This window comes from Epargyreus clarus, unplaced genomic scaffold (assembly GCF_041222505.1).
Source record: "Epargyreus clarus isolate Ecla_fem2 unplaced genomic scaffold, WU_Ecla_fem_2.2 ptg000026l, whole genome shotgun sequence".
Classification (NCBI taxonomy): Eukaryota; Metazoa; Arthropoda; class Insecta; order Lepidoptera; family Hesperiidae; genus Epargyreus; species Epargyreus clarus.
The window spans coordinates 298,688-313,879 of NW_027332233.1; the positions used below are offsets into that span (position 1 = coordinate 298,688).

The following is a 15,192-nucleotide window of genomic DNA, read 5'->3' on the forward strand; positions in this document are numbered from 1 at the left end:
TTTAAGATTTAATGTTACCTGGTGTAAGTTCTATTGAGTCTGTGATGAATAAAATATACCAATGGAAAATCTTGAAACAAATTTTCCTATTTTTTTATATGGCCAAGGAAAAAATAATGAACAAAATAAATGTTAAGCGAATGATAAAGAATTACATTTCTGAGGCTGAAAGCGTTCGCAGATGACTGAAAAATGTCGTAACTATGACACATCTTTATATATCTTTATATATATATTTCTTATGTGCGTGAGTATGTCACTGAACTCCTCCTAAACGACTGGACTGATTTTGATGAAATTTGCTGTGTGTGTTCAAGGGGACTTGAGAATGGTTTAGATTCACAATTTAGTCCATGGGAAAAGGTTTTATTAATTAATTTGTAATTCGTAAGTAGTTATAGAATCGGAAACTATGCATTTGATCAAGTGATGATCTTTAGCACAGTTGTTGTCCAAGAGCCCACGAGGGTTTAGGAGTTGGTAAGACCAATTTTCGACAGATGGCACGACTGTCATTCCAATGCAAGCACAAATTTTCCGTTTTATGTATGTCATATTATTTCTTTAAAATGCGGGCGAAGCCGCGGGCACCACTAGTATTGGATAAGTTACTCTTGCCCGCACGTTAAGTTACTTGTATGACAAATATGGATATGACAAAAATACATATTTCCGGAAGAGTAAGTCGGCACACTTGCCGCGAAAACGTATCTGTCTGTATCTCGGAAAATTTGTAAAATAACTTTAAAGGAATAATAAACTTCCCTCTTCATCTTGCTTTTTCAAGCATTTTGCTTCCCGCCTCGGCTGATGTTGTTTTGGAGTTTTATCTTGCAATTGTTTACTTTAAAAATATAATAATTTATTTCCAAGAATACTCAAAGGTACTATTATTTTAGGTAAAATCTTCAATAAACTTTCAAATATCTAAAATGTTTACAGTAAAATTTCTTGTTCTTAGATAAAATCATAGATTAGTACAGTATCCTTACCATGAGTTTTTACGTTTTGACAAATATGACTGTTTTGGTATTTGTTTACGTATTTGCCCATACAATTTCCAATCAGCGCCCCTAACGGATTGTGTCAGAACTTTAGTGTCAGTAGCGTAACATTAAATGTCTAAATTGACAAAATGGCGCTTTATGTTTTGTCTCTCTTTTTTGCGAACATGTGAGGGAGACAAAAAGTACATCGTCACTTGAGCACTTACTTATTGTTACGTTTACTCGGTCTACTGAGGCAAACGGAACAGAATAATGGATTGAATAAACGTAACGTAAAATTGTGGGATGTTTTGAAAACTCATGGTAAGGGTACTGATTACTCACTCCTAACAAGAAAATGTAACAGTTTTGACAATTTAAATTGTCACTGTCATCTATTTTCGTGTTTGGAAAATATTAAAAAAAAATAGTTTTTAGATCTTTTACGAATGAAACAATATTTCTCCGCACTTTTTCTCCAATTTCGTGTTTTTTGCACCAATTAACTGCGCATTTAGGCATTGTTCCGCGTAAATTACACCGTAACAGCAATTAAATGGCTGACACATTTGTCAGCCTTAAAACCATTTAGTGGTTTCCTTCAATTACAAGGCGGTGAGATATCTATACTTATCTATGGATAAAATAGGTCAGAAAATTAGTAATCTACGACAACTTTTAAAATATGGGAAGGTCAGTGGGACAATAAAAATTTTAAGTAAAAAATGAAATTCTGATGTTTAGCTTTAAACTTTTATTTTTGTTAGAGACGATTAATTTTATCCTAAAACTTGGGTTTTATAACATGACCGTGATTAGGTGAAAAGTTAAGTTTTACATGAGACTCACGAATTTTTAACGAGCGAAATCCTTAGGTCCTTTCATCTGGCTACATTATTTTCAGACAATGTAACTGAGTTTTTTTGTAACTTTTTGAAGGACATCACTTTATTTCGTGATTATTAAAATTAATTATTCCTGTGAAAAAATCGTCTACGCCTTATGAACAGATATATAATGGTTAATTAATCTGGTAGAATACTCAGATAATTATTACAAAAACGCAACCATTATTATCACCAGTTGTGACCACTCTTTCCTCACCCTACATCTAAGCCATTAGTCTTCAAGACGGTTTAATGCAGATTGATGAAGAGATACACATTTACTAACTCTACCCTTATGGGTAACCGCTCATAAGACCTTCGACATTGTTTACCAACCTGGATCAACGGCCCAAAGTATCACGAACCTCCAAATCAACTCCGTCACATGAGTTTGAACATCTTCCAGCTTTTAATTATCGAAGCAAGGACTTTGCCTTTATTGTATATCCTAATAGCTTCCGCTAACAGCTTCCGTCATCGACAGGCAAGTATCGTCCATCTAACGTTGTAATTACCTGTCTAGACACTGACGGGCCACGACGTTCCATTATAACATGCTAATTACTAACAAATATACGACACAATACTAAGCGCTTTTAATAAAACGCCGTAATAAAATCTTGGGAAGGATAAAACTTCTGTTTTCTCTGTAATTTTCCTGTAAGTGTTAACTGAAAAGAAGTGGCAATTAAAAATACATTTAGGTTTTTTAAAGAAAGATGAGAAAGGTGCTTTTTACTTGAAAGTTTCTTGATTGTTCCCTAAATCGTTCGCAAAAATAGTGGTGTTTTATAGGGTAGAATTCTTAAGAAAGAAATCGGGAATCTGAAAAATCGTTTCGACTTCGGAGGCAGCACCGCTACCTGTACCTGTTTTTGTTGCTGTGTTCCAGTTTAATGGATGTGGTAAAGGATATACCTTGTTATCCGAGGCGATCCAACTTAGTCCTCATGGGTAATTATAAAATGATCTAAGGTTGATTACAGTTACCATCGGGTGGACTGTATGCGTGTTTGCTGTTTCATTATTATAAAGAAACTTCTTTGGTGGCCTTACAGGAAGTTTGAGAGTGTCCGAGACGCATTGACCACTAACCACCACACGGATTGATACAACGTTCAGAGTTGAGAACGTTTCAGGCTTTCCTCAGTTTCTGGAAGAGCCACAGTTCTCTGGGGACCTGGGGGCGGGCCTAGCAATAGCACATACTAGTAAAACGGTATTGTATAGATACATCACGTTTCATAGTAGCTATATTTTTCTTATATAAAAGTTTATTAAGACGAAAAGTGTCAGTTGGGCGAGAAACTGGATTAATCAAGTCTGGCTAAAAATTTAATAAGACAAGATAAAGTGTTGTTGTTGAGATACAGGGGCAAAGGAGTGTTAAAAATAAATTAGTATAATGTAAAGAAAAACCTGAGAAACTTTTAACTTTGCCTTAAAAGTTTCTCAGGTTTTTCTTTACTTTACACCGATATCCTTCCCTGGACTTATCCTTTATAATTTTTGAGCAGTGCATAATAACAAACAAACAAACTAACGCTTTCTACACTCACAGCCCCACACTAGGATTCCCTGTGTCGTGGGTGCCATGGACACACACATAGACAAATACACAAACACCCAGACTCAGAAACAGAAATCTAAATTCATCATTCAGATATCTGTCTAGCCGGGGATCGAACCCGGGACCTTTAGCGTGTCAGACCGGTATGGTGACCGCTCCGCCACGCGGGTCGTCCCTATAATACATTTTATTGTTACAAAAAAAAATGTTTTCTGGGTACGATTATATTTATAATTTTCATAATTGAATTAATAATTTTCCAATTTTTTTTATTGATGACAATAAATCTCTTGTGTGACAGGAAATTCATATACAAAGAAAAAAAAAGAAGAAAATAATGAATTTGGTCCTTGCCCATTTATGTGGTTTCTAATAAGAGACATCTTGTTTCGAAATCACTAAGTACTTACAACGTTTAATTGTTTGCCGTACTCCACTTACTAATCGCTACTTAAACGCCGTTCTAGAACGTCTTATATCTATTTCTACATGACAACTGACTTTATGAAATTTGTTGTGACTACAAATATATTTGAATCTTGTTCAGCAGACTGATAAGCTTTATAACTTTATTACTACATACTAATTAAAACGAAAATGAACTTATGTGTTCGCCTTTTGATAACAACCTTGAGACGTTAGTTTAAGAAGCTGACGGTGCTTCTAATAAACTGCTTAGTATGTTCATAGGCCTATGTGATGGGTTTTATACGATTCGCTTACGCAGATGAAAACTCAGTTTGTAACTGAAGTTAACAAGATTCGTGGGTTGAGATGTCAATAATGTTCAACATGGATACAAACTTTGAAGTTAATGTTGGCTCACCTTGGCAAAGAGAGAGATAACTATGGAATAAAGTGGAGTTACGACTTTAAAAGAGATGGTGAAAATATTGGATTCAGATGACAGGGATTAGTTAGAGTAAGGCCAATTAGTAAAAGCATGTGACTAACAGTAGATCTCAAATGGCTAATAGATGGAGATGTTGAAAAGGGCTTCCTATTTTTCTGTTACCTTAACAAAACTATGTTAATTAGTTACTTATTAGTTAAATTTTACGACGAAGAACACCGCCTTTCACCTAGTTCAAAGAGAACATCGGTTCTACTAACCGTCTAACCCAATTACAAAGTTAGTCGTGGATATTAACGATGGTCGGCAGTGTCTGTTCAAACTCAATATAAAGTGCAAATTAGTCAGCCGTGGACAGTGATGGATGACGGAACGAAGACGACTATTGACCCTATGGTACAGCAAGTATATACCCAGCTTTAGCTATTTTGATAAAGATACATTGTAGGTTTATAATATTGAATTAGCAAGCGAACATGTACGCCACCTGACGGATGGTCAGTGTCATCCATGGATAGTTCAAAATTAACTAAAAAACACAAGAACTAATAGTTCTATAAATAATTGTGGTACATACTTTCTCGGTCGAAATAATATATTGCTTTTACCCGCATTTAAATGTGTCGCATGTTAGTAACATAAGGTAAGTAAAGTGGTCGTAGTGGTGCTGACATTATCCGCAGATCCATCCAACTCAAAATTGTATTTTTGTATGTATGAAAAAAGTAGCTAATTTAAAATGGGACGCTCATTTTACTCTAAAATCCATTAAATGTTTAATAACTTGTATTTCCTTTGTAGGAACCTTTATGAACGCACGAAGTCGATTTATTTTTATCTTAATTGCATCGTTTATATTATTTTACTCTTTGTTTATCGATCAATCAAAATCCATTGTACATTCTACCATCAATCGCCATTTTCTACGTAATAGTCGATAATGTCAACCTTTTTGCAACCATAAACTTAATGTATTTTCCTGACCAACGTTAATGGGTAAGGGAGGTCGTAACGCACCTTTTTATATTGTATGCTTCGACGCAACCTGTACATTCGATAAAAGGCATTATTTATACTCAGATTGTATTAGTTCATTGTAATAAGTATAAATCATATTCTCAGGGTGAAATGACATATACATTACTACATCATGATTTTAGGGAAATCAGAACATAGCACTTAAATATGTTTTAACTCTCAATGTCAATTGAGTAGCTGTATATTACTTAGGTGTTCAAAGAAACGTGAGACGCCCGTTAACGGAAGATTTCTGAAAAACAATTTTCAGCACAAAATAAATGAGAAAATTATTTAAAATAATTTTGGAATTTAATTAAATTTATCATCACAAATTATAATTTAAATCCGTTATTTTATTTTCTCCCTAATATAATTATAATATTTAATTTTATGACAACTTTGGTCCCTCTTAATGTATCGCAGGTAAGGGAAATTTTGTAAAAAAATAGCTAAAGAAATGACACAAAATATAAGCAATTTTAAAGTCATCTGGTAAATTCTAGTAATTACCTGTATGTACTTCCATTTTAAGTTACTTGTTACTTATTAGTTACACCTTACGCGTATTATTTACAATACTCTTCGATCACTATAAGACAATACTGGACGTATTGTGACATGACGTATTGCACAATGTGAAATTTGTATTACCTGTCTCACTTATATTTATCTATTTTCACAAAACCATTTAAGTGAAATTATTATTATATGACATTTATTGTAAAATATACATCTCTTGCGACACAGTCACCTAAACACTCCGGCTTAATATTCAATATTGCCGACACTGTAGTCTCCAATTGACAACATGTAGTATGAAATATATTTCAGTGGCATTCCCTCAGGATGTAAATGCTAAAGCCTAGATGGCATAACTTGAGATATCTCTGATGGCTCCGAAGGGAAATCGAAGACCGTTACGGTGAAAATAAGAACAGGTATTTTTGTTTATTGAAGCTTTACAGACACGAAAATGTACGATAATGTTCTTCTCACAAGTTATACCTGTATACTCTCATAATGGTTCATTTTCTAAAGCACCGCAGCATGAATAAAATATGAAATAATTTGATAATTAATAATAATTTTATTAATAAATTGTTCAATATTAATTAAGCATTATAATCTTAAAATAAATTAGTTAAAAATAAACTGATCATATCTGATAGTTAACTTTTAGCAAATTATTTATTTTACTAAAACATAATGCTACATAAATGCATTACATCATAGCATTGAATTGCACTGATACGACGAGACGCTGTATTATGAATATTCTATTGAGGCAAACTTATACATAATTGAAATTACTTCCAGCCACCTTCAGAATAATTAATTGTTTAATATGGGTGCGCATTAATTTTATCCCACAACAGCTGGTAGATCTTGTCTGAGGGTCACACCTACTTTTTATTCCTATCGACATATTTATGAAACGACCAGCGTGGCGGGGCGGTCACCATACCGGTCTGACGCGCAATGGGTTCCGGGTTCGATCCCCGGCCAGACAGATATCTCAATGATGAATTTAGATATCTGTTCTGAGTCTGGGTTTTGTGTATTCGTATATGTGTGTGTCCATGGCACCCACGACACAGGGAATCCTAGTGTGGGGCTATGAGTGTAGAAAGCGTTTAAAAGCGTTTATGAAACAGTACCTTTATGGTTCATAAAATATGAACAGCATGCATAAATGGCATGTAAATTATAATATTATCTGTAAAAATGAATTCCTTTAACCACTGAACCTTAGGCAGTACAAATAAATTTGTATAGGATTTGAATTTAAAACATTTCATTCAAATTATTGTAACTTAGACAGCTTTCTAGATCGTATAAGTTTTGCTAGATTTTTCTTTCAGCTAAACCTAAACGTTTAATGGTGTCAACAAATGATTATGTCATGTGAATTACCCTCGCTATTCCCCTGGTTCCAAAAAATGTATTCATGTTTGAATTTTAATATGCATTTGAAAAATCAGGAGTTCGTTAGCTTCGAACCCAGATAGTCAAAGTCAAAGTAAAATAACATAACACATACATTATACATACATATAATACAAATACATGCATACATTGAAAACATGACCCTCCCCAATTGAGCAAAACAGACAAAAAAGCGCTTTCAGCATAAAGTATCATTTTGCATTACGAGTAAATCAGAAAAGAAAGATTTGTGGATCACGTAATCCCATGGTAGAAATATTATTTTCCCTAATTCTGTATTAAGTTGCCGCGTCATATAGCTCAATCAGTGGGTCTTCTCTCTCGTATTGCGAAAAGTTTTGTCCTGTGCGCAATTTTTCTTACAACAGGAAAATATTTTCGGTCGGAATGATAGACGTTTATGTTCATCAGAATAACTGCTTTTGTTTGTACGGTTGAAGGAACAAACGAGCATGTACTTCACCTAATGGTAAGTGATTACTACCACCTAGGGAAATTTGTAACCAATTCCATACGGAACCGAGATTTTACTTCAAGCACATTACAGATGCATTGCCCCTTCTAAGCTGGTCCGGCATCCACATGAGGCACTTCCGATATTCAATGTCTACTTGGTGCTTAAAATAGATGTGTGAATATTTAGTGATTTTTACTTGTTGTACGAGGTAATCTTGAAAAATCTGAACCGATTCGAATGAGATTTCCTTAAAAACGAACGGAAAACTTTAGACGAGATAACGCAGATAATTGTCTGAAAATATATATGATTACTAAAAACTAAAACCATGCTTTAAATTCCTTTTCATCACTTTTGCAGTTTGAATTGCGGTACTTTCAATTTAGAATACATCTGAATTCCGTGCAAGTTTTCCATGATATTTCCAAGTTGTTTTAGTGCTCAGACGTAGCGCAGAGTATTTGGGCAAACAATACACACTCGGTTATTCTAAATGGGTGCATAGTTCAAGTAGAACGTAAATACCACGTAATGTATTTTGAGATGTAATATGCTTTTGATAATTTCGTATATTATTACTCACATTAGAGCACAGCGTAGATAGAATTCACGGTAAATGTATGATGTTTTAAAGGTATGTGAGTTGTATAAAATATAAATTAATAATACTCCGTACGTGCTTAACGTTAAACAAAATATTATTTGAGTAAATCTTCAATTTGGTAGTTTTATAACTACAGAATTTCATTTCATATTCTTGAACAAAAATCCGTATGCACTTCGATCATAGTGGACTGCCGTTATTAAATAATATTCACACTACGTCTAATACTCACACTCATACAATAACTTTATAAAGTTCACGATGTGACAACACATCTAAAAATGAATTTATATCGTCTGGTTACAAAGACAATAAAACCACCCTAACATTATAAAACTTTAAATCCCAAACGCTAAGTCTGCGAAGCAAAGTTTCTAGACATTCCCGTGTCTAATATAGTCTGCGGCTATTTAATGGAGACGTCTGTCTTGTGATTTCTGCAAATTTGCATTAAACCGAACAAATTAAATTTGTATACAGACTATAGTTAACAAAGGCAATTCTAATTCCACTTATACGAACAACTTTCCCGTGCAATTAAGTAAATTATACTAGAATGTTAAAAAGTTGGATTCAAAATACACTTAATATTATAACACCTTACAAACAAGTGTACAGGATATTAAATACTTTAAAATTTTAAGTATAACTTGCCATAATCCTCAAAATAAATAATATGATAAATGGTTATATACAATAATATAACTTAAAAGCACAGTAAGCACATAAGCAAAAAACAATAGCTAACCGCCGAAAAATAAATATACTTTGTTACTCCTACAATTTAGATGAATCCAACAGTACCCTTAAGTAAATTATTGTTTTTGTATTTTTTTACGTATTTCCCATACATTTCCAATCAGTTCTAATACAGTCCGCTAGGGGCGCTGATTGGAAATATATGGGCACATACGTAAACAAATATAAAAACAGTCATTTTTGTAAAAACGTAAAAACTCGTACTATGGGTCTTATATATATCAAAAGATCTTATATATCAAAACCTGTCCAGCCATTTGGTCTGAAAGCCGTCCTAAAGAATATATATTTATATACCTATATATGACCGAAAAACATTACCTTCCACAGTCCGATAAAAATAACAACACCGTACACATTCACAACAAAGAGGAAGTGTAGTTTCATGAAATATTAAAGTGATACATAAAGTTTTGCTTTTCTGAAAATGTTTCTCTAGAGCACGGAAACGATTATCTGAACTTGTATTTACGGTAACTGAGCATTTGTAATCTCTTAAATTGAGCGAATCCTCGCGAGACCTCTGCACAGGTGCGTTGTTACTTCGAAAGATTAGATTTTAAACCTCTTATTAAATTAACTGCTTTCTAAGCGCACAACTGGAAAACACGCGGGTGATTTTAATATTGTTTCAGACAAAATACAATAGAAATAACTCATTAATTCCTTTTCACATACAAGACGTGTAATGTGCAATGATGCACAATGCACATTTAATACAAAGTAATTATTACTTTATGCGTATAAATTATTGATCATTTGTTTTGACAGTGAAGGAAAACATTGTGAGGAAACCTGCATGGATAATGTAATGTACGAGAACAACTCGCACATGGTCAGCGCGGTATTCTCGTACTAATCCTTCTCATTCGGTGTCCAGGCAATAATTCAATAATAGGTTGATGATGATATAATTTTAAATTACGGTTTTATTAGACCAGTCGTGAAGTGTCTGCTAATCAATTTGGCTATAATTTTATTTCTTACACAATATTTTTCTTGTAAACGAACGTAGAAAATATGATTAAGTAAAGCGAATTATTTCCCTACCATTGTTTTATTTGAAATCTATTCGTCCGTTTCAATATTTTCATCAAAGCTAATAATAGCTAGACCTTTGATGGATGAATACAACACAATCAACTAAAAGCAATTCAGAACCCATAAAGCCATTGAATTGTTCCATTGTGATCAAGTAAACTAAATTGGTTAACAATGTTCTAGACAGAAATATTTAATTAATATTTATATGTACTTTTGCCTAATATTAATAAATAATCTTTCCAGTGCTTTGCGTACTAAAGATCGAAATTTGATATTTTCTAGTAGGTACTTAAGTAGAAATTCGTTTTGTAGGAAAAAACATTAGGTAGATTATTATTAATAACGGGCAATAAAGTTATTGATATGTTTAAACTTCTAGACCAATTTCAGAGGTTATATTGTTAGCATTAAGCAGGTAATTATATTATGATGTCCCAGTAGTTCCGGGACTAGAATAGGGCTACGGTATCCCCTGCCTGTCCAGCAAGCAACCCCGGGAAGGACGGCGGTATGTGTGGTCGCATACCGTCGTAAACACTACATGGTGTGGATGGAGCGAAAACTGCTCCCTCATGGTAGAACCCGATCGGGGCATAGCGCTTGGAGGGCTCCGGTTGTGTTCCGTCGGAGATCCCGGAGTTCTCCAACAAGCGTTGAGGACGGCCACCGGGGGGGTTTTAGTGCGGTAAAAATCCCGCATAACCCGGCGTCGCTCCTACGTCGTCGGGTAACTTTCGAAGGGTTCCCCCTCGAAAAAAAAAATATTATTAATAAATTAGGAAATAAGGTGTGGATGGAAAAGCAATTATCGATTTCATATCAGAATATGAATATTTACGTAATCTATAGTAGTCTAATAAATTTTAACTGAAGCACTTATATTATAAGGCGTTAAAACACAGCGAAAGCTCGCTACTTATTACTCAGGTTCTGTTTAACAAGTTCTGAATATAGTTACACCCCACTGTTAACCAATGAAACAAATGAAACAACAGTAATAAATTACTTTATAGAACCTTTGTTACAAATATAGAACTCTTCATTATTATCGTCTTTGTAATAGATAACAGAAAAGGCTATTCCGTCTATAAATAACTACGGCTTGTTGGTCTACCTAATATGTCATGAAAATATCTCAAAATAGTTACTAAACTTCTTTGTGATTGAGAAGCCATCTAAAACTTCTGTGAAACAATATTGTGGGGTAAAATTTACTTATGACGTATTTTTTTAACCCTATGTGAAACCTTCCTTATTCAAGACCTGTGCTCATCAATAGGCCAGTAACGGGTTAATGAAGAATATAGCCGAGAAGCGTACAGATGAATTCCGAACATTTTTAACAGATAAAAACGTGCAAATAAGGCCGCGTGTCTCCAAATTGGCGCACTGAGCGCTCAACAACTTTCTCCATTGACCCATCTCCTCAAGGTTAAGAAGGGTTAACCCGCAAAAGGCCTTAAATCCGATTGAGGTCGATTACTTCGAGCACTTTTCAATTTGTTCCAGACACTTGGCTTCGGCTCTAAGTGAGTGAAATATAGATGTACAAAGCGGTTCCTATATTATGTCTGTTTATAGGAGGATTTGCAGTAAACGATTTAACTTTTAACTTAATAAGTCAGATCATTCATTATTCGTTATTCAGATTGTTCATTATTCATAATTTGTTGTCAGGTGCTAAACATAAGTGACGTAAGTACATTACTTAGTGTAAAGTACAAATATAACGAATCTCATTAAAGTTTCTGTTTCTCAAGAACGACTTAGAATATCCACTCAATTAAGTGGTAATTCATTTAATTCTATCTGACATTTTCAAAAATTTTGATGTTTCGTTTAATTTGTATAACTACTAGCTGACCCGGCAAACGTTGTGTTGGTATAAAAATGTTAAGGGTGAACAACCCTTATCACTTAGGCGTATGATAAATAAATAGTAGCTGATTCTCAGACCTACTGAATATGCATATAAAATTTGGTGAAAATCAGTAAAGCCGTTTTGGAGGAGTACGGTAACTAACATTGTGACACTAGAATTTTATATATAAGATGATTTTTATTTGTTTTACTATACTACATCATTATATTATTTTCTGATTATTTGATTCTGTTGGACCCGGGCTATTACTGGAAAGCTTATGAAGAATTGTCACGTATATATATCCTCACGTAGTTTTCTTTTGTAATTAGTATTAAAATTAAAAAAGACAAAAAAACAAAATTATTAAAAACAAATTAAGAAAAGTATGTAGACCTCTCAAATATACTTGTTCACGTTGTGCACGACTTATTCTTAGGTCTTCACATTTTATAATATACACCAGTAAACCAAATTTAGGAACGTACATAGTAAATATAAATAACCACCTTCCATTTTTAAATTACCCTGTTTCTACACCAAGAAACCAATTTGCGTGCGGCTCGAGCAAGCTCTTGAGCCGCTCCCTAAACAGTAAATGGGGGATTTTATTGAAAAATTGGGCTGACGGTATTTGCCCCAAACGGCAATAACGCAGGATTTGTGCGGCGACGCGACGTCAGCGGTCATCTGATCAACATGCCATATATTTATATTACTCAGGTATTCATTGTTTTAATATTTAATAACATTTTAATATTGTTCGTCACTTAATTCGAGCTGGTTTGGTATGGTAAGAGAGACACTTATTCGAAGCTTCTCACTCACTCCTTAGGACTCCAGTATTATTGGGGTTAATTACATATTTCCATGTCGATTGATGGGGGGAAGGGGCCACTCACCTTTAGGTGATCTGAATGTCTTCTTAATATGTATGCACATAACATTGAAAGATCAAAAATGCGTTTCTAGGATTTGACCACCAGTCGTTAATTCATACCACTAAACTAAGCCTGCTTCATCTACTATGTCTCGATATCAAGCTATTAACTATAGGTAAACTTATAGAAAAACGCAGTGATTTTAAAATGCAAGTTGTTAGTGTAAAATAGCAATAAATCCCCCATTAGCTGTTGCTCGTCAAAAGCTGACTGTAATCGAATGCTGCATCTGCGAAATGACATTCGATAGGCACGTGCCATTTGCAGCGCTTCTACAATCACGGTTGGCCGCGAATTCCATCATAATACGACGAACATTACAGTCGTGCACAGAAACCCTATTACCGAATATGAACTTTGTATTCATACCAGCGATTTCAGTTCTCAACTCTCTGCAGCCAATTTGCAATAACACTGTTCATATTCATATTCATGCATAAAAAATATTTTGATTCCGTGACTGGTGCAGTTAAATTTAAGAACCCACACTTAACATTTTTCAGTTGGTATTCACCAATCACGCTGACTGAAATAATAAATACACATAAAAAAATGAGAAATTGAATCGAAAAAGTAACAAAAAAAATAAGAAGTGAATTTTATGAAAATTAGTTCAATATACGAGTGTATTTCTTCTGAAACAGATGTTCTTCTTGCTCATGGCTACATCAACATACCAGTTAATTGGCGATGATGACTCATAAAATTCTACCACCCTAATACATATAGCATAAAAAGAAAAGCAAACGTAGAAAGAAGAAGAAGTAAGAACAAGAAAAGTTAACCAAAAATGAAACGAATGAACGAAACGAATAAAAAATGTGTGTACAAATGTCATTCCCAGCCGCAAACCGTTACAAAACAGTGCAATCCGTCAACCAGGGTGACAATCATCATGGTCGGGGGCGAATTTCCCATTCTCATGCATTGCAATCGGCCGGTCTCCCAGTGCGTTTATTATTCATGAGAGCGCGATGATCCGCCCGACGCTGCTTCCTCTAATTATACTGTTATGAGCAATATTCCAAACTTGAACATTGGGCAAACATTTTCACTATGAGGAGAACACAAATATCTAAATATTTGATTTAAGTACATCTCGAGGACTTTGTTACCTAAAACTAAGAATTTATTCATAGACAGGTATATTGTTATTCAGCTAATTTCCTCAGTTCATTTCGTTCCTTCATCACCTTTCTGAGATTGACTGTTTGGCCTCTCCTTATTTACACCCTTCCAACTAATCCTGTATTACTCTGAATCCAACAGTTTCCATCTGTCATCTCCAAACCCACAGTCCACATGGTCAGGGGGCGAGACAACATAACTGACTTAATACACTACACTAAATGTATGCCGAAAGTGTGTTTATTTATGCAACTTTGATAAAATAGGATCACCTAGTCCTAGTCTCATTCCGTACTTTAATTAAGTACTTAGTCTAAATTATCTTAATCGACGTAGTCATCGAAAAAATTCATTAAGCCGAGTGGAGTCGGTTAATAAATGAAGGAATTTCTTTTAGCGATGCTTACAGAAGGGATACCAAACTCGACCACTTAACATCAGGAATTCGGTTTGCTATTTCTACTCGCATTACATATAAAATTCAGCACGACAGGACCATTTTCTCGCTCGTCAATCAGGAACGTGGCCAATTATTTATGCGTCAGACATTGAATTGTTTTCATATGTTGGAGTGACAGGCTCCATTAATATTGGATTTGAGTATTATGTCCGAACAACAATCACGCTCGCCATTAGTTAGGAATTCAATTAAAATTAAACGAATTAATCCTGGATTAGATCTGTCAGGGTCTGGTTCAACCAACCCTTTTGTTCCATTTCAAACAGACCTAGTTTCGTGTTTCAAGCCGTCTAGGGCTACTGAATTTGTTTCATCAGAATTTTAATGAATTACTTTTTGGGGAAACTCTTCGTCCCATTCAGATTGAAAGTGAAAGTTACAACGGCTACCTACGCAAGATTTTATAGCTTATTATTATTATGCTTAGTTGTAACATAATCTGCTATTATATTGACAATACTTATACCAAAGTACCTGCAAAACTGTACAAACTATTACATAAATTTACGTCACAAATATCATTTACGTGTCATATCCACCCGTACAATCAATATCCAAAGAAAACATCAAAGATCAATTGATTTTATAAGCGACACTTATAATAATATTTTTACTGAAGGGATTCGCTACAGAAAAATAACAATTTAAAATTTAATTAACTTTCCTATAAGTGAA

The 15,192-nt window shown here is 34.2% G+C and overlaps 1 protein-coding gene across 3 annotated transcripts in view; it reads left to right on the forward strand.

Moving 5' to 3' along the window:
- The window catches only part of NGR-A1 (neuropeptide receptor A1), a 143,232-nt gene that overhangs the window by 90,225 nt on the left and 37,815 nt on the right, over positions 1 to 15,192 (forward strand). The window lies entirely within an intron of this gene.